Source organism: Enhydra lutris, unplaced genomic scaffold (assembly GCF_002288905.1).
Source record: "Enhydra lutris kenyoni isolate GAN:26980312 unplaced genomic scaffold, ASM228890v2 scaffoldscaffold68, whole genome shotgun sequence".
Lineage (NCBI taxonomy): Eukaryota > Metazoa > Chordata > Mammalia > Carnivora > Mustelidae > Enhydra > Enhydra lutris.
In genome coordinates this window covers 5,480,872-5,506,064 of record NW_019154152.1, presented here as the reverse complement: position 1 = coordinate 5,506,064, position 25,193 = coordinate 5,480,872, and the positions used below count along the sequence as shown (strand labels likewise).

Here is a 25,193-nt window from a genome sequence, read left to right as displayed (position 1 = left end):
CTGAGACAGCTCTGCCAAGCAGGGGGGTGCGCTCAAGGGCAGGCGGGAGCTTACCCTGACAGAAATGTCATCTATCCTAATCGAATCAAGGGCCTGGGATGGGCATTTTCCAAGAAGTCAAAGAGCTGTTTTGTTTAGAGACGAGCACTTGGCCGGAAGCCTCAGCCGGAAGTGATACAGATATCGTGAGAAGAGTCACTGTGACCGAGGGTGCAGGCCTTTACCGGGCTTTGTTGACATTGTGGTGGTAAGCCACCCAAGAGAGTCTGAAGTACAGGCATGAAATGCTAGGTCACCGAAAGAAGGCATGTGGATGACATCTGGCCCTCACAGCCTTATTTGAATCTCAGAGGCTGAGCCTCTTACACTGTGTTCCCCAGCCACCAGCCGCACTTAGAAACTTGTTAAAAATGCACATTCCCGGGGTGCCTGGGTGGCTCAGTGGGTTAAGCCTCTGCCTTCGGCTCAGGTCATGATCCCAGGGTCCTGGGATCGAGCCCCACTCAGCAGGGAGCCTGCTTCTTCTTCTCTCTCCGCCTGCCTACTTCTGCCTACTTGTGATTTCTCTGTCAAATAAATAAAGAAATAAAGAAATCTTTCTTAAAATGCACATTCTCAGGCCCCACTTCAGACCTACTGAGCTGGAAACTAGCTCTCCAGCTGAATCTGGGGCCTGCTCAAGTCTGAAAACCTGCAACTAGAGTTCAGCCCCTCCAGAATTCCGTTATACTCTGCTTTAAATGAACTTTGAGACCCCTAATTCACCTGTATGGCCCCACTCATGGTAGGGACCTGCTCATGCATGGTAGGTGACCATCTCATGTCTGCTCAGTGAATCAGTGCTAAAGATAAAAACACTGTCTAAAGGAATCTTTTCCTAACCACATATCTTTTCCTTCAGAAGCAAAGTAGTTACTAAACAGACAGGGACAGGGGAGACAGGAAAGCAGAATCCCATTACAAAAGAAAATTCCTCTGTGTGTCAAGAATCTATGCTAAAATGAAATTCAATCTCACCCTACTCTGCCCTTCACAAACTATTGCATCTAAGCTGGCTGAGGAGGCTGAACTCAGATCTCATGAGCACTAAGGAATGAGAGTTTATTAACAGCACACACATTTTCATTCCAGAATCCTGACCCTTGATTTACAGAATCCAAACAGGATCAATCCCTCATAAAAGAAATAGCCACCAATAGAAACTAGTCAATATTCAATTTCCAGCAAGTGAAAGTTGTGGCCTGATAAATTTCTTTCCTCAGACATTTCCAATAAACTTTGAGACTCTAAAGGAGACCTGTAAACTAGGAAATCATAGTTCATTTACAAATGCTAGTTTACTGAAAATTACTTAAATTTTCCAAAACAAATTTTATCCTCTTACTATAAAACAAAAGGAATTGTAATCTAAGACATGTGACTACTTGTATAGTATTGTTCATGAGAAAGACCATCGATCTTCCTACCCAAAGAGATGTGAATCAGATTATCTGTTTCCAAGTCTTGCCACCTACCCCCACGTCCCCCGTTTTTGGACTGGCATTTTCCATACTTAATCAGGTACTCCTTTCAGGAAAGCTGAAAAGAACTCATTCAAATCCACAAACATCCGGGGCACCTGGGCGGCTCAGTGGTTAAGCCTCTGCCTTCGGCTCAGCTCATGATCTCAGGGTCTTGGGATCTAGCTCTGCATTGGGCTCTCTGCTCAGCAGGGAGCCTGCTTCCCCCTCTCTCTCTGCCTGCCTCTCTGATTACTTGTGATCTCTGTAAAATAAATAAATAAAATCCTTAAAAAAAAAAATCCACAAACATCCAAAATCTATCCTAGCTTCCAATGGATAGAAGGGAGAACATGACAGTAAACAACACATAATTCCAGGGGAAAATGCACATGAAATATTTTAGATAACTAAGAGGAGGTATATTTGGTGTACCAGTCAGAGTGGAAATATAAAAGGGGCACATACTTTGGAATCATACAGACTGGAATGTGGATTTTAAGCAAGTTAGACCCTCTGAGTTCCTCATCTGTAGACATCAGAACATCAAATTCACTCAAAGATTATTGTGAGAATTTACTCAAATGATGCAAGGGGAAATGCCTGGTCTAATACAATGCCAGGAATACAGAAAGCATTCTCTAACAATACACCACAAACCTAAAATCTACAGCAATTTTTGAAACATATATTCCTTGATCCCAAGAATTATGCAGAATTGAATTATACTTATTCCATTTCTTTTAGCGAATTATCTATGCCTATCCCCACTCCAGATCCCCTCTATTTCCCCATATTATTTTTTTTTTTTTATTCTTCTCAAATTCAGTGCTCCTCTTAGCCAATCATCCCTCTCACATTTTGACATCTTATCCCTAGTTGCGCCATAGGCCTAGAATATATGCCCCCACACTGGCTCTCCAGATTCCTTCCCATGCCCAAAAGGCTGTACCTGGTATAGCCTACACCAATGTCTTACACCCTTATAACCAGTGGCTCCTTTATATTCTAACAATGATGACTTCATGCTCTTTCATGCCAAGCTCTTTCCAACCCAGGTGATTTGCCCCTACTGTTCGCTCCTCTAGAAATGTACATGCCCCAATCCTGCACCTTCACAGCTGCTTCTAGTGCTTCAACTTGCAGTCCAAATGTCACTTCCTCAGAGACGCTTTCTCTAAGTTCTGTTTTAGTAGCTTTCAAGTTCCTATTACTTATCCTCTTTTATATCACCACAATTTCTTTCATAGCTCCTGTCACTACCTTTATCTCATTTATTGATTTGTTTACTTATTTACTGACTGATACCCCAAATACTTTAAGTTCCATGACACATGGACTTCGCTGTCTTAGTTATCTCCATATCGTCAGTATATAGAACAGTGCCTAGACCAGAATGGGTACTCAATGATTATGTATTGAATGAATGAATGAATGAATGAATGAATAAAAAAGTTTCTCAAAAGAGAATGCAGAGTTTGACACACACACCCACACCCTCCTTCTCTATGTGATAGCAGAAGGTAGAATCTGAGGCAAAGAATGTAAAGTAAAAAGAGAAAGGCTGTTGTAAATAATGCTACTATAAACACAGGGGTGTATATATCTTTTCAAATTAGTGTTTTTGTATCCTTTGGGTAAATACCCAGTAGCGGAATTACTGGATCATAGGGTATTTCTATTTTTAATTTCTTGAGGAACCTCCATACTGTTTTCCACGGTAGTTGTACTGATTTACAACAGCCAAAATATGGAAGCAACCCAAGTGTCCATCAATAGAGGAATGGATAGGGGTGCCTGGGTGGTTCAGTCAGTTAAGCATCTGCCTCTGGCTCAGGTGATGGTCTCAGGGTCCTGGGACAAAGGCATGCATCAGGCTTCCTGCTCAGTGAGGAGTCTGCTTCTCTCTCTCTCTGACCCTCCCCATTTGTGCATTCTCTCTCTCTCTCTCTCACACAAATAAATAAATAAAATCTTTAAATAAATAAATAAATACTTAAAACATTTAAAAATAGATTAATGGATAAAGATATGGTACACACACATGCACGTGTGCACACGCACACACACACACACACACACACACACACACACACACACAGGAATATTACTCAGCCATGAAGAAGAATGAAACTCTGGCATCTGGAACAACACAAACAGACCTAGAGGGTATTACACTATGTGAAATAAGTCAGAGAAAGACAAATAACATATGATTTCACTTATATGTGGAATATACAAACAAAACATGAACAAACACACAATAACAAAAACCAAAGTCTTAAATACAGAGAACAAATTGGTGGTTGCCAGAAGGGGCATCAAGTGGGGGTATGGGTGAAATAGATAAAGGGGATTAAGAGGCACAAATTTCCAGTTATAAAACAAATACATCACAGAGATAAAAAGCACAGCCTAGGGAATAGAGTCACTAATATTGTAGTAACATTGGATGGTAAGAGAGGGTGACCACACAGCGTGGGGAGCACTGAGCAATGTATAGAGTTGTTGAATCACTATGCTGTACCCCTGAATTTAATACCAAACTGTATGTTAACTATACTTCGATTAATTACTTAAATTTTTAAGGCTAAGCAGAAATAAACTCTTGGGGAACACAAGCAGTCATCCTAACACCCTTGGTGACAAAACATGAACAGCTCTCAGGGGTGGGGATGATGTCACAGGTATTAGAGTCTCCATGGCTTGCTCCGCACCCTCAGCCCTGCTGATTTTTTCTTGTTGTGGTAAATACACATGACTCTATGGTGTTCTCCTGTAGTTTCTACAGTTTCTCAGGGCTCAACTTGTTTGAGCAAGCTGTGTAGACAACTGACCTTGGGTATTCTTCAGGTGAAAAGAAGCCTGGATAGCACTGCTTTTGAAACCCACCTGAGGGATGCCTGGGTGGCTCAGCGGGTTAAGTGTCTGCCTTAGGCTCAGGTCACGATCCCAGGGTCCTGGGAATGAGTCCCACATCAGGCACTCTGTTCAGCAGGGAGACTGTTTCTCCCTCTCCCTCTGCCCCCTCCCTGCTTGGGCACTAACTCTTTCTCTCGCTTTTTCTCTCTCCCAAATAAATAAAATCTTAAAAAAAAAAAAAAAAAAAAAAAAAAGCTTTTCTACTTCTATTTGATGAGATTTAAATAAGACAAACATCCCCAGTTGTTCCTTACTGTTTTCTTTTTAACCTGATCCCTGCCGCTTCCCTTCGGGCACTTCCTCAGAGTTTAACCTACTGCCCTTCTCACCACCAGTCTCCTCCCAGCCGGCTCTCCCAGCACAAATGAGCAATAATTCACTCCTGGGAGGCAGTGAGGACTCCAACCCAGAGATACAGAGACTTGAAGAGGACAGTGCTACCCACACCACTTCAAAAACAGCAATTTAGCTGGCAGTCTTTCCACGGGTGTCTGAACCCAGATGGGTAAGTGAATCAGGGTTAGAGGGAGGCAAAGAAAATAAAAAATTTCAGTGCTCTCTTTCCTTCTTAGATTCCAAAGCCTCAATTCTTTAAACAGAGCAGCTAAGTTAGTCAAGTCACAGACTGCCAACCAAGGTCAAGGCCATTGCCAAGTTCACCTCAGCTGTCCCAGGTATTTTCTCTCACACTCAAGTGCCACACTTCTTTACAGTTGCTGGGGTCAGTTAGGTTCTTTAGTTTCCTTTCCCTATTTGCATCCACTTTGCCAAGGGACAGAGTACTGTACATGCACACACGGGTCTGACCTTCTTTTCTTCAGATCTTTACGAATGAGTGCAAAAACCTATGTGTGGTTTCTACACCATGTGGTCTTCGCCTCTTTTAATCGCTCCTTCAAAACACACAGTATAAGGTAAAAACTGCTAATAAACTAAATAGGGTGAAGGATCCTGGTATAACTTTGTGCTGAGAAAACCAACCTCCAGGGAGGAGTGCTGGTTTGGCAGCGTAATTACCATCAAGGCTGAGCTTCTCCCCACCATACGGGAGTTACTGTGGAATCAGAGCTCCTGCCTACAGAAGGAAAACTGCAGAAGTAAAATGTCTGACCCTAATCTGCAGAGTTTGATCTTCTAAAGCAAAGGGAACCTTAAATTATAAACAACCTGACTCAAAGGGAAAATCTGTGAAGCACCTACTCCCAGGAACTCCCCATTATACCCTAGGCCTGCCTGGGTTCAGCAGGCCCATAAATTGGCACTGTTGAGATGACCTTTCCAGGCTATATTTCAACAAGAGATAACAACAAAGCTCAGAGCTTTGGTAGCACTCAGAGGAGATTTGAAGGACTTAAAACATGCTGCTAGGTTTGGCAGCAAAAGTTCCTGTTTCTTGCAGTTGGAAAAGGAAATCTCTTTATAATTACACTTGTAGATAAGATACACCAAGCTACTCTTGCTATTCCTTCTGGTTAGGAACAGATAAGAACCACCTCATCCCAATTCACCGCTCCCCTGAGACTGGTCTGAGTGATCACTGTGGGGGCAATTCTCACCTGGGGCTGGGGAGTCAAGGTGCCTCTGGGAAGAGAGAGTGCCAGGAGCTTCTCCACAGGGCTTATCGTCGCAGCCACTACCACTTGCCCAGAAATACTCACCACTCTTCATTACCTAGCTCCGTCTCTCCCTCAGCCCACTTCCCATCTTTTTCTTTTACCCAGGGTTCTGCCTGTCCCTAACTCCAGTGCCATATAACATAGGTTACACATCAGAGCAGGTCCTTTCAACCTACATGCTCTTTAGCTCAGATTCCCTTTCTGGTTTATATATGTCTTTGCAAAAGCAAAGTACAAGAGCTATGATCTCTGTACTGTTTGCAGGACACTTACCACTGCTCTCCTGATACTAGAGATGTCCGTCCATGACAAAGAAGGGGATTTCATCCCACATTTCTCAGCAGAACAAACCAGACAGACCAGCCACTTGGAAACAAGCTCTGCTTGGCTTACAAGGGAAGAAGAAATCTAACAGTCAATGCTCATATTTCATTCAGCACCAGATACGAAGTACTATCCTAAGCATGTGACACTTAGGCCTTACCACAGCTCTGTGAAATAGGACTCACAGTTTCATGGAATAGGAACTGGGGCATGGACAGGCTACACAATTCACCCAAGATCTTAGAGAGAGTAAGTGGCAGAGCCAGAATATGAACTCCAACTGTGTGACCCCAGAGCCCAGGCTCTAAGTATCACTCTTTCGTTAGACATCTCTTCCTAACACACGGATTTGTCTTTGAGCACCACTGACTCACTTCAGACTCTAAGGGAGAGAGAGGGTCAGCCAGGAAACACTGCCATTTTTCTCCATGGAGGAAGGAAACAGTGACGGCAGCATTTATTTACAGGGCTGATCTGAGTCTATACAGCACAACCAGTAAGTACCTCCAAATATCTGTCGACCAAAATTTTCCCAGCAGCACCAAGTGAAACCCACCTCCTTTCTTACTAAGCTGGTAGACTTTCTAACTCACTAAAGGCTGGACACTCTTTTCAAGTTGTTACAGCCAAACCCTGTGCCTCTGAGAACAAGATCCCAGGCTCCAAGTTACGAGAACTAAGTCAAATGCTTCCTAGAATCCAGCTGATGGGATTTTTTAAAAAAGCTTCTCAAATGTTTTTTAAGCAAAAGGTATATATGTTGGCCACTTTGGGGAAATAAAATGTATAAAATATTACGCTTAATTTTTTTTTAAGATTTATTTATTTATTAGACAGAGATCACAAGTAGGCAGAGAGGCAGGCAGAGAGAGAAGAGGAAGCAGACTCCCCGCTGAGCAGAGAGCCCGATGCGGGGCTTGATCCCAGGACCCTGGGATCATGACCTGAACCGAAGGCAGAGGCTTTAACCCACTGAGCCATCTAGGCGCCCCTACGCTTAATTTTATACAACTTCAGGGAATCTGTTGGTAAGATAAGACACAAGCATTTAAGAATCAAGTCAGAATGTCAATGAAAACCCTCAATCTAAACCTTCTGCCCTTTAGAAGAGGAAAACTGAAATCTAGAGAAGCCAAGGTGACTTCCCCAGGGTCACCCGACAAGTCACAGATAGAGCCAGGACTATCGCTCAGATCTGCTGACCTGACCAGGGCTCTCTGTACTGCTGTATAGAGGCAGAGGAACACACAGAGGGAGGGATCTCGAACAACTATCGCAGCGAACAGTTACCAAGAGCATATCTGCACCAGCAACTAAGCGAAGTACTTTCTATAAATTCATTTAACCCTTGCAGCAAACCATTGAGATGAGTACCATTTTACTCCCAATTTACAGCTGCAGACAATAAGGTTTATAAAATTAACTTGCCAGAGGTCCACAGATAATAACAGGAAGAGCCAGACTACAGCCTTCCAGAGCTGGCTGCAAAGCCTATGCTCTACGCTGGGTTTCCAAGGATGATCAACAGAATTCACGGAAGTAGAGGTGAGGAGTGCTGGGATAGCCTGTGTCTAGAGCACCAACAGGAGCTTGTGAAGGGCAGCCAATGCTGGGCAAAGGAGGACCTAGGGCCCTGCATGGGTAGGCCTACAGGGAAAGCAGCAGGCAAGAAGCAGTTCTCGTCTCCCATGACAGTGAAGGGTAAGCATCCTACAGTGAAGGGTGAAGCCGAGCTTCTGAATCTGGTTTGAGAAGGACGACCACAGAGACTCTCCTGAGGTCTTGACAGAAAGGTGAATGAAACACGAAGTATAAACTTCTAAAAGAAGAATCTGATTTGGGGCACCTGGGTGGTTCAGTTAGTTAACCATCTGCCTTTGGCTCAGGTCATGGTCCCAGGGTCCTGGGAATGAACCCTGCATCAGGCTCTCTGCTCAGCAAGGAATCTGCTTCTCCTTCTCCCTGCCCCCTGCTTGTGCTCTCTCTGTCTCTCAAAAAAACTAAATAAAATCTTTAAATAAAGAAAGATATAGAATCTGATTTGACTTTGCTGCATCATAATCCCAACCTGATTAAGAGATGCCAGCCTTGGGGTGCCTGGGTGGCTCAGTGGGTTAAGCCTCTGCCTTCGGCTCAGGTCATGATCTCAGGGTCCTGGGATCAAGCCCCGCATCGGGCTCTCTGCTCAGCGGTGAGCCTGCTTCCTCCTCTCTCTGCCTGCCTCTCTGCCTATTTATGATCTCTCTCTCTGTTAAATAGATAAATAAAAAATCTTTAAAAAAAAAAAAAAGAGAGATGCCAGCCTTACTCTTTAAAAGGCTGCTCTAGGTTGATAATAATACGGGAAAGCACTGAACATTTACTAAGTGCCAGGTGCTGGGCTGAGAAATTTCCATGTAATATTTCATTCAATTCTCAGCAAAACTCTCACAAGTTAAGTACTGTTATCATATCCATTTTACAGATACTTCACAGAAAACAGAGGCTCAGGGAGATTCAACAACTTGCCCAAGGTCACACAGCTAGTAACTGTAACATTGGGCTCTAAACCTAGGCAGGCATGGCCCACAAGTGCCAGCTCTTCACCGCTGCACCTCGAAGCACTGAGATGCTCACATTAGTGCTGATGGGTCATTCCACCACATGCACTAAGGATTAAGAGTCCCTGAGAGCTGAACAAACACAGGCTGACTCATTTAAAAGCAAGTTTTAAAACTCAACTGTCAGAACTGCATAAGGGAGCCTGTGTTCCAAGACATAAATGAGCACACCAGAACTCACTTCCTCGAAAAGGCTGAAGAGTTCTGAAAACTTTAAGTTTTATATATATAGAAAACTATTAGAAACTATATAGTTTTCTTTCCAGTTTTCCCCTTACCTTTTTCCTCCCCCCCAACACCTGATCTGTTGACACTCAGAGAAGCTTCGACCTCTCCCTCCTATCTCCAGTCCTTTTTAGTTGGCTCTCTTCCATCATTCAAACAGTGCTTTATATCAGCATCTAAGAGTTGGGATGTTCCGCCTTCTTCCCAGCCTAAAGCATGAGATGGTCATTAACCCTACTGCAAAACCCTAACTTCAGCAGGCCTATGTTTCTTCTCTCTTCATCACAGAGACAGAGGCTCACTTTGGGGAGGAAATAACTATTATACAATACCTGGTAACAACATCAAGTTCACACTCGATACTATTTAGACCCTCCTAGCTCTTGGCCCAGACCCTCCTTATTCATTGACAAAATGGGTGAGCAGACCAAGAGGGCACATGGGCGCCTAAGATGCCTCCAAACCCAGGAACAAAGGAACAGAGTGTCAACCCCAGTGCCAGCCTCCCTGATTGCTAGGACACGGTCTCCTTGGATCCCCTGGGGGCAGTGCAACCTTCTGCTAAATTGCAAAGGCCTCCTAGAGCAGCCCAGGTACTGCCTTCTATCCCCCTGCTGTTTCTCAGAACTAGTTTCCTCCCACACCCCCAATCCCCTTGCCCAGAGCCTCTCTCCTGTTTCTTCCTAGTCTCCCATAGGCCACTGTTCATCTCATTTTCCCAAGGGTCAAACAGTCCTTTATTCACTGTGCTCCTTCCCATTAATCAACCTCCAGCTCACCTACAAACGCCTTCAGTGACAAGTCACGCACAAGAATCTGCATCTTTGAGAGATGCGTGGTTTCATGACAAACCCTTAGACACAAGTCAGCTTTGCTTAAAAACGTATATAATTGCGTATAATTCACCCTTAATAGAGACAGTACAGGGCGCCTGGGTTGCTCAGTGGGGTAAAGACTCTGGCTTCAGCTCAGGTTATGATCCCATGGTCCTGGGATTGAGCCCCACATTGGGCTCTCTGCTCAGTAGGGACCCTGCTTCCTCCTCTCTCTCTGCCTGCCTCTCTGCCTACTTGTGATCTCTGTCAAATCTGTCAAATAAATAAATAAAATCTTTAAAAAAATAGAGACAGTACAATCTAATACACGGGCAGTTTTTAGATGAGAAGGTTATTGTGATAATTTCAACAGTATATTGGAGCCAAAAATAATAAGAAAAGGGATCTATGGAGAAATCCTACAATAAGGTAGTCTAGACTCATTTAACCTCCTCCTCTCCCCTCAACACACTAGGTCTCACAGGGAATTTTTCTATCAGGCAAAATTCCGTGGCATGTTCCTCTAAGACAGACAAGATGCACCCAGTATTTTGCTGAGACAGATGCACACAGCGCCTCTTCCCCAGCAAAAATAGATGCTCAGACTCTCCCTCCCCACCCCCCAGGAGAAGGCACTCACTAACACAATTTCTCCCTCAGGCTTTGTAGAGAATCTCTGCAGACTGTGCCAGATGGTAATTTTTTTTCCCTCTTTCATGCCCCCGGCCCTCTTCTCCACTTTCCATGAATCTTCTAACTCAAAGAACTCAATAATCTGCCGGCAGATTTCCCCTTCCCCTCCCCCTGCACACCCTAAACACCCTCTTCTTCCAAGCTAATGTAGTGGAGCAGGGAGGCCAAGCCAACGCTCTGCAGGGCTGATGCCTGTACTCTCCCAGGCTGAGGTACGAGTTCCTGTACTCGGCTGCCTCAGTATACTCTCTTGGGCCCAACACTAGAAATCAGGAGCCTCCAGCGCAATGGCATTTAGGAGACCAGAGAAGCAACAGGAAGACATGCTCTTCAGTCTCTCTGCCCCACCTGCGTGCAGGGAGGTGCTCTGGCAGTCCCTGACTCAGATCCTCCCACCACCCTCAGGTGCCCAGTGCTGCTTCCCAAAGTAGTTCTTAGAATTGGATTAGGTAGGAAATGGAGCACAGCCTCTCTTACTTCCAGGCCAGCAGCGTGGCCATGATACCTAGAGTCTGGGGAGCCCTTGCAAACTTTATACCCAAGCCCTCCATTGCAGTGACAGGGCAGAGCCAGTGGAATTCAGGATGCCCCAGGCCTGTCCTCCAAGGCATTTCAAAGTTTCAACTTCCTTGGATAACTGATTATTCTAATTTTAGAGAGAGGGAGCCCAGAGGGAGAGTGTGCAGGAAGGGGAGTAGAGGAAGGGGGAGAGAAGGAGTGAGAACAGAAATGTTACTTTTTAATCCTTAAAGAACATGGAGGGATCCATCCAACGTGTGACTCAGCTCTGGGAAGCTGGACTAAAGAGGAGTGGGGAACAGCTGCAGCCCCAACCTAAGCTATGGACAACTTGGCCATCAGACCTTAGAGGCTGCTGGGCTGTGATTTGCCTAGAAAAAAGGCTCTGCTGCTGAACAACAACAAATCTGCCTCTTTAGGGTCTTCCCAGGGGCTTCCTCCCAGAGCCCAATCCAGGGCAGGGTAGGCAGTTACCCTGTCCTACGACAAAAGCTGGGGCTGCAGGTGGGGTGCTGGGTCCCTCCCCATGTTCCCACCAAGCATGCCATGAGCCGTATACACTCCCTGAGATCAGATCCGGGTGTCCTTGCCTGGAGTCTCCCCACCCCTGCTATTCTGTTCTTGGCACAGTTCCACTGCATATCAAGAATCTCTGCCCTTGAAATTCCCACTTCCTCATTTCTTTCTTTCTTTCTCGTTTCCCTCTAAGCTGTAGCCACACAGGTTCCTGAAAGCTGCCCAGCCCCCAAGGAGCCCTTCAGAGCGATAACTCTTCCTGCCAGTTAGACACTGCCTTTCAAACCCAGAACAGGAGAAAAGGCCTCTCTGCCCACTCAGTACAGTTTCCCCAGCAGAAAGAGGGAGACAAACCTGACAATCAGAAGCCTCTCTTCCAGCTACTGAAATTTATGATACCGTAACTGGCAGGTAGCTAGCTATAGGACACTGGAAAAGCAAAGGGTCTGTTGGAATTCCTCTCTTCTATACTAAACACATGAGTCAGGTAACCTAAGGGAAAGAAAGCTTCCTCTCTGAAGGATCATTTATAAGGCTCAAAGCCTACAGTGAATATCACCCTATTTCCCAACTCAAAGAGAGCACTATTTGTTTCCTTTAATATCTTAAAGAACTTTTTAAAGGTTTCTTTTTCCTCATTTTTACTTACAAATGCACAAAAGAAAAGGGCACTTTATAAACTGGGAAACCAGGGGCGCCTGGGTGGCTCAGTGGGTTAAAGCTTCTGCCTTCTGCTCAGGTCATGATCCCAGGGTCCTGGGATCGAGCCCCACATCAGGCTCTCTGCTCAGCGGGGAGCCTGCTTACCCCTCTCTCTCTGCCTGGTCTCTGCCTACTTGTGATCTCTCTCTGTGTGTGAAATAAATAAAAAATCTTTTAAAAATAAATAAATAAATAAAAATAAATTGGGAAACCAGAACAGAGGGGCAAAATGACTTTTCAGAAGAGACTGGGGTCATCCTTCAAGCTCTAATTTGCAGCATCTTACATTATGTAGGACTTGACTTGCTTACAATTACTTTCATGGAAATTATCTCATTTTTGTTCCTCCCAACAGACCTGTTGAAGTAGTTATACCATTATCTCTCATCTCACAGCTAATAAATCTGAAGGTCACAGAGGTTAACGATCTTGCTGGCAGCCACCTTGATGGCAAGTAGCAGAATCTGACCATGGACTTAAGTCTACTAACCCCAAATTCAGTGTCCATTCTGCTATATCAAAAGAATGATCAACTGCTAGCCATCTTCACATTGTCGGGGCGGGGGAAGGGGAAGAGGTGAGGCCCAACCACAGCCACTTAAGCAGAGAACTCAGATTCTGAACTTGCACTGCCCCTTCCTCACAACCCCCAAATTTAATCCCAACCAACAGTGCTATGCCATATCCACCCCCCAACAAAACAGAGGTTTTGACCAAGCAGAGAATTGTTGGGAGCACACTAAAAGGAGGCATCACTTTAGCAGTGGCCCCTCTGAGGTCCAGGGCCATGGAGTTCACCCCTGTGGACCCTCAGGCCACAATACTGATGCAGACATATACACATTCAGGGAGCCCAAACTGGGGACATGGTCAGTGCCTTTACTGGCAAGCTGACCCGAAGTTAATCAGAAGGCCCCCTCATTGTCTGCCAGAATACAAAAGATATTCTGTTCAGAAAGTTCAAGAAGAAAAACCGAAGCGCCAGGACAGCTGCTGTTCCCTCATCCCACAGAGAAACCAAAGGCATCCACAATGTTCCCTGAGGCCGAGGAGTAAGTTTGAGATATAACATGGCTGAAGCGGAAGCACATCTCCTGATGGGTCCCCACTGCAGGGAGTGTCTGCTGCATGAATTCTCCAAATAAGATTACTAACAACCTAGCTACCCCATCACCTTTCTGGAAGGGTCTCCTCTCCTAGGCCACAGCGAGCTTACCACACACCACTCCTCTAGGTCAGAACCAGCTTTACCAAAACATAGGAAAAACAGAAAAGGAGTGCACAGCATGGACAGTGAACGCCCTGAGATTTGAGTTAAAACATTAACCCAAAGTATCCATCTGGCACAACCACAATACCTCATGTCTCCACCAACAAGCTGGGTCTTAGCAGCCACCACTGAGAGTTCCCTCAGAGGTACCCGTATAGGAAACCTCTCCACAGGCCCCCCAACCCCAAAATATACACACACCTGCCAGCCTCCACCCCATATACATTTTTTTTTAGGAAAACCTGCTATGGGCCTTAATGCAGGAGAACAGTATGCTTCTTTCCAGATTACCTGGGAGAGAGACTAAGCATGTGATCTCAGCTTAGATATCCCTAAGAAGGTCCCTCTGTCCTAAGAACTGCTCCAGAGACTAGGAACTCGCCACAGGCTCCTAGCTGAGTTAACTGGCTTTTTTTTTTTTTTTTTTTTTTCATTACAGGTCAGACAGAGCAGCACCAAGAGACAAAACAGACAGTGTTCACTAGAAGAAACCGAGCCACTCAAAAGACACTGGAGTTTCCGTGTTGTAACTTCAAACACAATACTGAAGTGATGATAACTCGCCTTTTCTATATAAAAAATTTACTTTCTGTAAAATATCCTAAGCCTTTGTGCTAAATAAAAGATGGTGATTTCTACAGAAAAGTCTAAACACCTCAGGTTCAGCAAGAATGAGATCAGCTAGATTTGCAAAGTCAAGAAAATTGGCTGTTTCCCTCCTCCTTAAGCTAATAGAATCCAACTGTTGAAGCATGACATCATTCCTGAGCCCCAAACCCCGAGCAGAGAGTACAGACATTTGCCTGCCTCCCAGAAAACAGCCCAAGACTATGGCCAGGAAAGGAGAAAAAACAATCCAAGCCGGAGCTGACCTTACCTGAAAGTCCCGGTGCCTTCCTGCCCACTCCATGCTTGGCAGAGTTTGGCTCACACCACAGACTGTAAGGGAGCCCAAGGGCCCCAAAATCCACTCGCTTAAGCTCCGATACCTGCTGTGAGCTTCCCACAGCTCCTTCCTCTGACCTTTCGTGGCGCTCCTTCCAGCCAAGTGAGCAGAGCACTTCTAGCTGGCCAGGCCAGTTGTCATGGAGACCCTGTTCTCGCCAGCCAGCGTGCTCCTGCGCTCGCGCTTGCTCGGCTAGCTCACTCGCTCGCTCTCACTCACTCACTCGCGCGCGCTCTCTCTCTCTCTCTCTCTCTCTCTCTGTCTCCTCTCCCCCTCCCCCTCCACCCCCCCTCTCCCGCTCTCAGTTCTGGGAGGCTTCCATGAAACAGCACTGTCTTTTGATCAGCCCGGGTTCTGCACACATTCCACTCCTCCTACCTCCCTTCCAGTCAAACAAGGGCTCTGGGCAGCTCCTGGGAACTTGCTTCAACAGCTCAGATGGAAGATGGGAAAGACAGTGAGTGGACTTGTTTTCTTCCCCTCCAGTGTCTCATTTTTTTAACTTGAGAGGAATCCTGGCCAGAAGAGAGGGAGCTAGCTGGAGCACTTGGGAGGGGAAGCAAGCCCTTCCTCTGGGTCCTGGAGTGTGGGTAGGAGGACCCAGATGCATTGCCTGGACTTGTTTGTGCACTTGGGATTTTCCGGGCAGACTTGAGGCGGAAATGCATTCACATCCCAGGAGCTCGCCTGAACTGGCCTCTCTGCTTACCTTGCTGCCTGCCCAGGTTGTGGTGATGGCTTTAACCAGTGCAGGGACTTGTGGTACTATTGTTGGTGCCCAAGCAGTCTCTCATCTTCCTGCAATGGAGAGGAAAGACACTAGGTCAGGACCAGTAAGAGTCCTGGGCAAGTCCAGAATCACAGCCCAAGCAACAAACGTGATACAAACACAACCTCATCTCTCTGCCCTGCAGAGGACCTGCAGCCAAAGCCCCGGCTGTCTGGGAGCTGCTGTCACAGCCAGGAATACCGTCATTCCTGTCCAAGAGCTAGCACCGAGCCTGGGACACAGTAGGCCCTCAATTCAGGCCCCCGCTCTGCCGCCCCCGCCATGTACGTTTCTGCTTTGTGACCTTCTTTTATATGCACTGTTTTGTCTGATCCTCAAACCATTTAAAATACACTGGACAATATTATAACCATTTTATAGATGGGAAAACTGAGGCTCAGAGAGAGCAAATGTTTAGTGCACAGTTACCTAGCTAGATAGTTAGGCAGTCAAAGAACTAGGAGACCAGGCCACTGGCCTCCAGTCCAGGGCTTTCCCCTAAAGTACACTACCATCTGATCTTAAGAACTAAACTTTTTTCTGGTAGCTGCTATGGAGATACAAAGCTGAATTCCCAGGGGAAGGTGGAGAATCTTTCAGAGTCATCATGCATTTGACCTGACTACCATCGTGTTGGTCTGAAGATTCTACGATAGCATCTATGAGATGTAGAAGGTAACGGTGCACAGATTAGAGGGGAAAGTCCTGCCCCATAGCTATAAATTACCTTACACTTTCCCCAAGTACTCTCAAAAATCGTGGCTCATCTGTTCAACACAACCGACCTAAAAGTTAGGACTGGTATTTACCATACTAATTTATTTTATTTTACTTCAATTTTTTTTTTTTTAGATTTTTCATTTATTTATTTGACAGAGAGAGACACAGTGAGAGAGGGAGCCCAAACAGGGGGAGTGGGAGAGGGAGAAGCAGGCCTCCTGCAGAGCAGGAAGCCCGATGAGGGGTCCGATCCCAGGACCCCGGGACCACAACCCAAGCCAAAGGCAGACGCCCAACGACTGAGCCACCCAGGTGCCCCTTATCATACTAATTTAACAGATTAAAGAAAATCTCAAAGAGGGGTCAAATGACTTGCCCCAGGTTGCAGAAGCAGGAAAGAACAGATCTAGAAATAGTACCAACGCCTTTCAACCCTCATGTGTGTATTAGGCAGAGTGGCTGCAGGAGGACCCGTGGAGCAGGGGTCAGAAGACCCTGGAAGTGTCTGGCTCTACCACTAACTAACCTCCCAGTTTCCACCTATGAAACCTACCCCCGGCAACTGATAGGGCTGGGATGGGCATAAAAAGAGATGATGGATGGGAAAGCTTTCTCCTTAAACTGGGCTCTGAGCTAAGACCTTCATTCATCTCAGCCATTTTTTACCATGTACACAAACAAAAACCCATGGCATTTGGTATCTCTCCAAGAGGAGGACACTGAGGCTCAAGAAAGACATTTTTCAATGCTGCTTCCTAAAACAGTGCCAGAGAGGTCCTGATGGGATCTTTAATGCAGTGATCTCTTGCAGAATCCTTGCATTTTTATTAGCTTCTGATGTATCACAAAATTCTCAAAACAAGATTTTAATTGACTTGAGTTTAAAAGGTGAACGTGTGTGTGTGTGTGTGTGTGTATAAAGCTAACTATATGTCAGGAGCTAAAGTAGGAAAAGTGTCAAGAAAATGCAACAGGAGATAACGGGATGGTATAAACCCTAAGCAGTAGGCACTACTGGGGGAGTGAAGCCACCAGAGCTTCAAAGGGGGCAAGGACCCATCTCCCACCACAGATGCCCAGACCTGAGCCAAACACCACCTCAGGAATCCCTCACAGGCCCTAGTGTCTCATGTCTGCGATGGAAGATGGGATGAAATGGCAAGTGCAACACCATCAGGTCCCTAAACTTCCCCCTCTTCCCATCCCCCACAGGCATCCCTCTGTTCTCCTCCTGATCCTGAAAAAGCACACTGCACTTCAGAGTAGCCGTGCTGAGAAGGAAGAAATGATGCCCATCTACTTCCACAACAAGATAATACTCAGAGTTACAATATTAGCACCATCTAACATTTACTGAGCACCTACCATACGTCAGGCATTCTTCTAAGCACCATGAGGGGCCAGGGGCCAGGGCCTGCGCTGAGTACTGAAGTGGATACAAGTCAGTCTCTAAAGTAATCCAACTTCCAAAAAGCCTTCCAGGCCAGGCGCTGAATGCAAGCCATGCTCCCTCTAGTGGCACACTGCAGTTCACAGAGGTTCTTTAGAACCTTGTCCTCAGGGTGGGAGGGAGACAGTAAGGGCCCATCATGGAAGAACTGTAACCCCTGCTTGGGCTGCTGCAGGTATAAGCTCTTTGAACTAGGCAGGGCAAGTGGAGAGCTGCATCCCTCCACTGCCTCTGCAAGGCTGGATTCAGATCAACCCTACGTGACATTTCCCAAATGATAGGGCTTTTATAGCCTTGTGGGGTCTAGGATCTGTTGAAAGGCACACATGCATACTTATGCCAGAAATCTGGGAGACACCCTTACATCTTTGTGTGTGTCTCTCTCCCCATATCCAATCCATTTGCTGATTCCAAATAATTCTATTTCCAAAATGTGTCTGTCCATTTTTCTGCCTTCCACTGCCATCTCAGTCCCTTTCCTTGATTACTAAAAACCCTCCTGGATTGCCGCAGCTTCCACTCTCGTCCTCCTAGCTCCATTCTCCATGCAGCTGTCTGAATCACCCATCTACATCCGATCCTGTCATTTCCTGCTTGACGCACTTCAATGGCTTCCCACTGCACTTGAGATAAAATCTAAATTCTTATCAGGACCTAGAAGGCCCTGCTTCATCCTTCTCCAGTCTCCTCTCAGCATACTTCCTTCCCTTCCCCAAATGCGCTAGCTACACAGGCCTTCTTTTAGTTCCCCCAAAGGGCCAGATTCTTCCCAAGCTGTTCTCCTTGGCCTGGGACACTCCCCCTACCCCCAGTCTGCCTAACTGGCTCTTACCTTGTCCTTACGTGTCTCTCACCTCCTCAGAAAGGTCTTCCCTGATCCCCCAATCAAATGAGGATTTATCCTTCATAGCGCTCATCACAATCTCCAACAAAAATATATTTCCCTTTTATTAAGGCCAGCTTTCCCTGATGAGTTCCTTGGGGGCAGAAACCCTGACTGTTTTGCCACCATATTCCGTGCATCCAGGATAGGGCCCAGCTCCCAGCTGGCACTCGATAAAGATCTGCTGAATGCAAAGAACCCATTTCCTCTAGTCCTACAGGAAGAAGAAACTTAGAACAGCTATTCCATGCTACTCACTGTTTCTTTTCATAGACTTACAAACTGTAATTACATCTCCTCTCCTCATGTGCCTTGCCTGTGGGCTCAACCAAAAATTCCTGTAAAGTCTCCCTGTGGTTTGTTTCCCAGAAATTTCTTCGTAAGGTCACTCTTCGAGGGACGCGCTCCAGGGTTTTATAGCCTCTCCCATTACCCATTACAGGCACTCCTCCTCCAGTGTCACTGCCAAACTGAGCAGGGTGCAGGAATGGCCCAGGTGCCATAGAGGATAAGCTTCTCTCCGGTCAGCTCCATTCAGAGACAAAAACACTTTCTCTTACCTCTACAGTGCAGGTCACTGTGCTTAAGAAAAATACATTTTTCCTTAGAAAAAGTCATCTTATGTTTTATGATTTAACTGCATTCTTCCTCTCCCACTGTTCCTTCCTTGCTGCTCATGCTGTTACCTTTATTGGAGGACCTCCCCCTAACCAACAAGCAAAATCTTATTGCTTATAAGGCCCAACGCAGTGATCACCTCCCCTGTGAAATATTTCTTGATCTCTTAGAAGACTCTGTCTGTCTGCTCTGCAATCGCACAGCAGTCGGAAGATGCCTTTATCGTGGTATTTACAGCACTTTATCACTGTCACTCGTACCCCTGTCCCCCCACGGTCATGAGCCCCATGAGGTCTACCAACTTTTCTATTTCATTCACAGTGGGCAATCTTTTAACGTGTGTGGGATAAATCAATCTTTGAAAAAGACTTTTTAAAAGCAAAAACAGAAGCTGTCCCCTCCATAAGATGAGGGAATCTGAGTGCATAGACTTATACTGTACCAAGAGAATATCTATGTGTGTGTGTGTATGTGTGTGTGTGTGTGTATTATCTGTATGTATGATAATTAGAGTCTACATTTGGTCACTAGAAGAGTTTATAGTATCTTCTTGTCTCTTTAACAGCAACTGAAATTCCAAACCTAAAAACACAAGAGCAGAGTAAATCTGTTCAAGTCACTCCTTATTTTAGGATCAAAGGAGTTCAAGAAAAGTAAGCTGTTGCTTACTTTTTATATTGATATTACTTGTTGGATCCCAGAGTGCCTAAGAGATGCAGTGGAACTTCAGCTGCCTCTGGGAGCCGAGCTCCAGTGCCCGCCAGACTGTGGAGTCCAGCTGCCTCTCCACCGAGGACATCTAGTTCTGCCCAAGTAGCGGGGGAATCTGCATGTGTCCTGCCCGGTTCTCCACTGGGCTGGGGCTGCCGTGTGAGCAGGCAGGTTTACACAACAGCCCTTTAGGGCTTTACAGCTTTCTTCTGCTACCACTGAGCAGCAATGTGGTTAAAAAGGGAAAAATTAAAAATGCAGGAATAGAGAAAGAGTCGGCTGACCCGAGCCCAGGTCCTGGTTGCCAGGGTGGTGAGACCTTGAGCAAGTCCCCACCCCTCTCAGGGCCTCCGCTTTTCCCTGCACATAATGAGAGGGCTGCTGGACTGTTGGGCTGTTGGAACTAGGTGTTCTCTAAAGGTCCTTACAACTTGGATGTTCTGTTACAGTTGCTCAGTCCAACTGTTCTGTCGCAAGCACCTACTGCCACTGCTTCCAGAAAGACTTCTTGTTTCAGGGGCTCCAGAGTTTCCTCCAGGCCTTTCAGCAGAGCCCCTGGCCTGGAACTTTGGAGTCATCTGCCTGGGATGACATGAAGACCAGCCCCACAAAAGGCACCCTCTCCTAAAGAAGATGTGAGATTTAGGCTTCTCACCTAAAGAAGACTGAAAAGAGAAGATACCAAACACAGGATGGGGAAATTTGGAAAGGACCTGAGAAGTGCTGCAGAAGGAGACTGAGCCTTTGCCTGGGACTCATTCCTTAGCCATTGGTCTGAGACAAAGCTGCTTTTACAGAGCAGAAGAATTGGCAATATCTAAGTTCTTCTGAAAGATAATATGCCTACTGCCAATCAAGCAGTCTCCTCATGGGCTCGACAGTACCCGTGAATCAACAAACCAACAGTCTCCGTCCACTGTTGCAACATACTCTGCTTCTGCCTGCACAGATGAAATAGCTATCCTATGTTCAAGTCCTGGCATTTTATGGCAGGAAATTCTCTGGGGTCCTTACTCCTGCCCAAATCCCATCCACCTCCCACCCATCTGCCACCCTCCCACCCAACGTTAAGGCTCTGAACTGAAAGAGTGTGGGATTTAGCCTGCAACTGTCCTGCCCTGTGATGAAGCGGCTACTGGACATCCTTGCACTGGGTTGAGCATACTCCCCTTGGGTCTGTCGGCCTCCCAGAGCTAGTTCACCTCTACTCAGCTTACAACCCTCAGCATGAAACTCAAAATTCAGATCCCCAGGGCACAAGATACTCAGTGGCTTGATCCAGTCTCTTGGAGTATCTGTCTCAATGCTCATGTATGCACTCATTTCCTAGAATCTCTCAAATCCACAGACCACTGAATACTGTCCCTTGTTAAGTCTGAGCATTTTAACACTGGGCCACATAAATGCAGTCTGGGGCCGGGAAAGACTAGACTGAGGAGGCAATATTCCAGGCCCCTTTTAAAAGCACCATTTTACCTTGCCAGAACAGGCTTCTCACGATTACTTGCCTAGGAACTCTGAGCTCAACCAAGATCTTAACCTGTCATGACCAAAGCTTGAGGACAGGGGAGGTAGAGCACCAAATGGGAGTAAAGGGGCTGGGAGAATAAGAAGAATGTGGACTCAAATAGCTCTTCCATGATATAACAAACAAACAAACAAAAACAACAACAACAAAAAAAACCTTAAGCCTGAAAGGAAAAGCACCCCTCAGAATAAGATCTGGGCAAAGCTGTGGGAGATATGGGCCCAGACTGTGTCATCTCCTCCATGCCATCTCCCCTGATTTTCCCTGCCTGGACTGGATTCTCTGTCCATTGGCCCTATACTTAAAACAGTCTATTACTCCATTGTTAGCCATGCTCACTGCCTTGTATTTTAGTGTACAAGGCTTATTCAACTTAATTCTCCTACTAGCCTATAAGCCTACAATATTCTCTAGGGCAAGAACTATGTCTTAACTCTGAATTCTAGCTTAGAACTCTGTACCAAGCACAATTAATACATTTTTAATATATGAACTAATGAAACCAACCAACAAATTAATCCAATTAATAAGGAATCAATAATGTCACCATAAAACCTAAAACATCTGGTGCTTAGCACCTTAGAAGGGTCAAGGGTTCCCAACGTATGGCGTGTATAGAAGATGACTGATTATAAGTGGTACATGGACAAACATTTTAAAAATGTCAAATACTTTTATATTTATCTTAATGTGCACAAGACAAAAACATAACCAGCTATTAACCCCATTTTCACTGATCTCATTGATTAGACCAGTGTGAAAGAAGGTACAGTTGACCTACAAACAATGCTGGAGTTAGGGGTACTGGCCCCCTGTGCAGCTGAAAATCTTCAAATAACTTTTGACTTCCCAAAAACTTAACTACTAAGAACCTACTGCAGACTAGAAGCCTTCCCAATATCATAAAGTCATTAACACATATTTTGAATGTTATGTGTATTATATACCACATTCTTACAATAAAGTAAACTAGAGAAAAGAAAATGCTAACAAGAAAATCATATGAAAAGAGAATACATCCACAGTATTATAATATATTTATCCAGCGGCACCTGGGTGGCTCAGCTGTTAAGCGTCTGCCTTAGGCTCAGGTCATGATCCCCCGGGGTCATGAGATCGAGCCCTACGCTGAGCCCCACATCGGGCTCCCTGCTCAGCAGGAAGCCTGCTTTCTCTCTTCCACTCCCCCTACTTGTGTTCCTGCTCTCCCTCTCTCTCTCTATCAAACAAATAAAATCTAAAAAAAAAAGGATTTATCAAAAAAAATCCATGAATAAATGTACCTGCATAGTTCAAACCCATGTTGTTCAAAGTGTCACCTATGTATGTTTTTTGTTTGCTAAAATTAGTGGGCAGAAGTTTAAAGAGAAATAGGAGACCTGCACAGTCTCAAAGTATCACTCCCAAAACGTTTAATTACAAAGGCAGAAAAACAAAAACTTGATGATGAGGAAACCTAGCAGACATTATCTTTTCCAAGTGATCAAAGATAATGTTATTATTAATAAGACATACTGACACCATGTAGGCCTGACATGATGTAGTGAAAAGGGCATTTCATTTCTGTGGCATTCTTCCCAAAATCCATAACCTCAATCTAATTATAAGAAAACATCAAACAAACCTGGACTTGAGGGATATTCTATAAAATACCTGACTAGTACTCCCTCAAAAGTCTCAGGGTCACAAAAGACAAGGACAGACTGTGGAACTGCCACAGATTGGAGGAGACTAAGGAAACACAACACATAAATGTAATGTGGGAGTCTGGATTAGATCCTGGAAGAGAAAAAACTAATGAAATCCAAATTAAGTCTAGAGTTGACATTACACTACTATTAACTTCTTGTTGATAACTGAACCCTAGTTCTATAAAGCTGTTTCTGCAGCTTTTCTGTAAGTTTAAAATTATTTAAAAATAAAAAGCTCTTCAAAAACCAATTTAAAGACCAGTAAATAAAAGTATATACAGGGGCGTCTGGGTGGCCCAGTCAGTTGAGCATTCAACTTGCTTTTGCCTCAGGTCGTGATCTCAGGATCGTGGGATCAAGTCCCATTTCAGGCTCTGTGCTCAGAGCGGGGTCTGCTGCAGATTCTCTCTCTCCCTCTCCCTTTGCCCCTCCCCCCACTCAAGCACACATGCCTTCTCTTTCTCTAAAAATAAATAAATAAAATCTTTTTTAAAAAGTATATACAGCACAAATCATAAGAATGGGTAAGAATGGCTCAAGGTTGAGAAGAACTACAGCAGTCACTCCTCACACATTACATCCAAGAAAAGCTGCTGCCAGAATGAGAATTGTGGCTTATAGAAGAAGATTTAGTAAAACAGGAAAGTTTATACTGAGAAAAGTAATAAATCACCCCATTTTGTTAAAATATATATCACACATATAGTGCATAGAAAAATGTGTTAAAATAAAAATAACCTATACTAAATAAAATACAGATGACATTTATTAAATAGTGAAGGGGACATAGTTTTCAGAAAGTAACTTGGCTAGATCAGTTAAAATGCTCATATATTTTGACCCAGTATCCTCACTTCTAGGACATTTTTCTAAGAAAAAACGCCCGAAGTATGACGGGGGAAAATGCCTACTCCGGCATTATTTAAGATAATGAAAAATTGGGAACAATCTCCATATCAGTCATTACTAGACTGGTAAATTTCAAGTATGTTTTGAGCAAGACCCAGAGTAACAAGTACATATATTATATAGTAATGTAGAATGTGCATGTATGAGAGGGCATGTGTGATGCTCTCTGTTATTTTCAGCTTGTACAGCCCTCACTAACTTGATTTTCCAACCCACTAACGATGACCTGCAGTTTGAGAAATGCTGCACTGGACTATACATAGCCATTAAGGAGAGGACTATAGTACCTGAGCTGGTGACCACAACTGGCTCTAGGGGAAGAGGAGAGAAGGTGGGAAAAAGACTTGCTTTCATGGGCCACTTTTGTGCACCTTTTGAATTTACAACACAAAATGTGATACTTATTTGAAAATTAACCTTAAGTAATGATTGTGAAGACTTACACAGCATCAGGCAATGCTAATTGCGCCTCACAAAGCTATAATTACACTATACAACACAAACACATACAAGTGAAAAAGGAAGACACTCCAACAAAGTGCTGGGATAGGATTTAAAACAGTCAGTCAACCAGACACCTTCCATCTTTCTGAAAAGGTTCTGACATAGAACATACCACCACTATGGCTTCTAGAACTTTCCATTCAGAACTTGGTAAGCGGGCTAGCTTCAGCACTCCATTACCACTCAGGACTCTCTTTTCTGAATTCTTTTGCTTTCCCTCCTTCCCCCACCAAGTCATCCATTCATATTTTTAACTACATATAAGCTCTTCTGAGCAATGTGATCATTTCTTATTAGTCTTTGAATTTCCAACTGGCTATAATACTGTGCTTTCTTTACACATAACAAGTGGTATTTATTGAATAGGCAATATCATGGGCAAAACTCCAGAACAAAGAAATATGAAAAGTGGCAAGGACATGGAGAAGGAAACACCAGCCACTAGAGATTAAGTACAAGTCATACTAAAACATAAAACTAAACTTTCACTTAATAAAGTTAATATAAGGGGCCACCTGGGTGGCTCAGTCGTTAAGTGTCTGCCTTCAGCTCGGGTCATGGTCCCAGGGTCCTGGGATAGAGCCCTGCATCAGGCTCTCAGCTTAGTGGAAGTCTGCTTCTCCCTCTCCCACTTCCCCTTCTTGTATACCCTCTCTTGCTATCTCTAATAAATGAAATCTTTTTTAAAAAAATTAAAAATAGGGGCACCTGGGTGGCTCAGAGGGTTAAAGCCTTGGCCTTCGGCTCAGGTCATGATCCCAGG

The 25,193-nt window shown here is 45.0% G+C and overlaps 1 protein-coding gene across 2 annotated transcripts in view; it reads right to left on the bottom strand.

Moving 5' to 3' along the window:
- The window catches only part of LOC111159414 (suppression of tumorigenicity 5), a 120,021-nt gene that overhangs the window by 87,951 nt on the left and 6,877 nt on the right, over positions 1-25,193 (bottom strand). For both annotated transcript variants that reach the window (XM_022521858.1, XM_022521859.1), the window contains exon 2: positions 15,357-15,445. The gene's annotated coding sequence lies outside the window, so the exon portion shown is untranslated. The remainder of the gene's footprint in view (positions 1-15,356; positions 15,446-25,193) is intronic.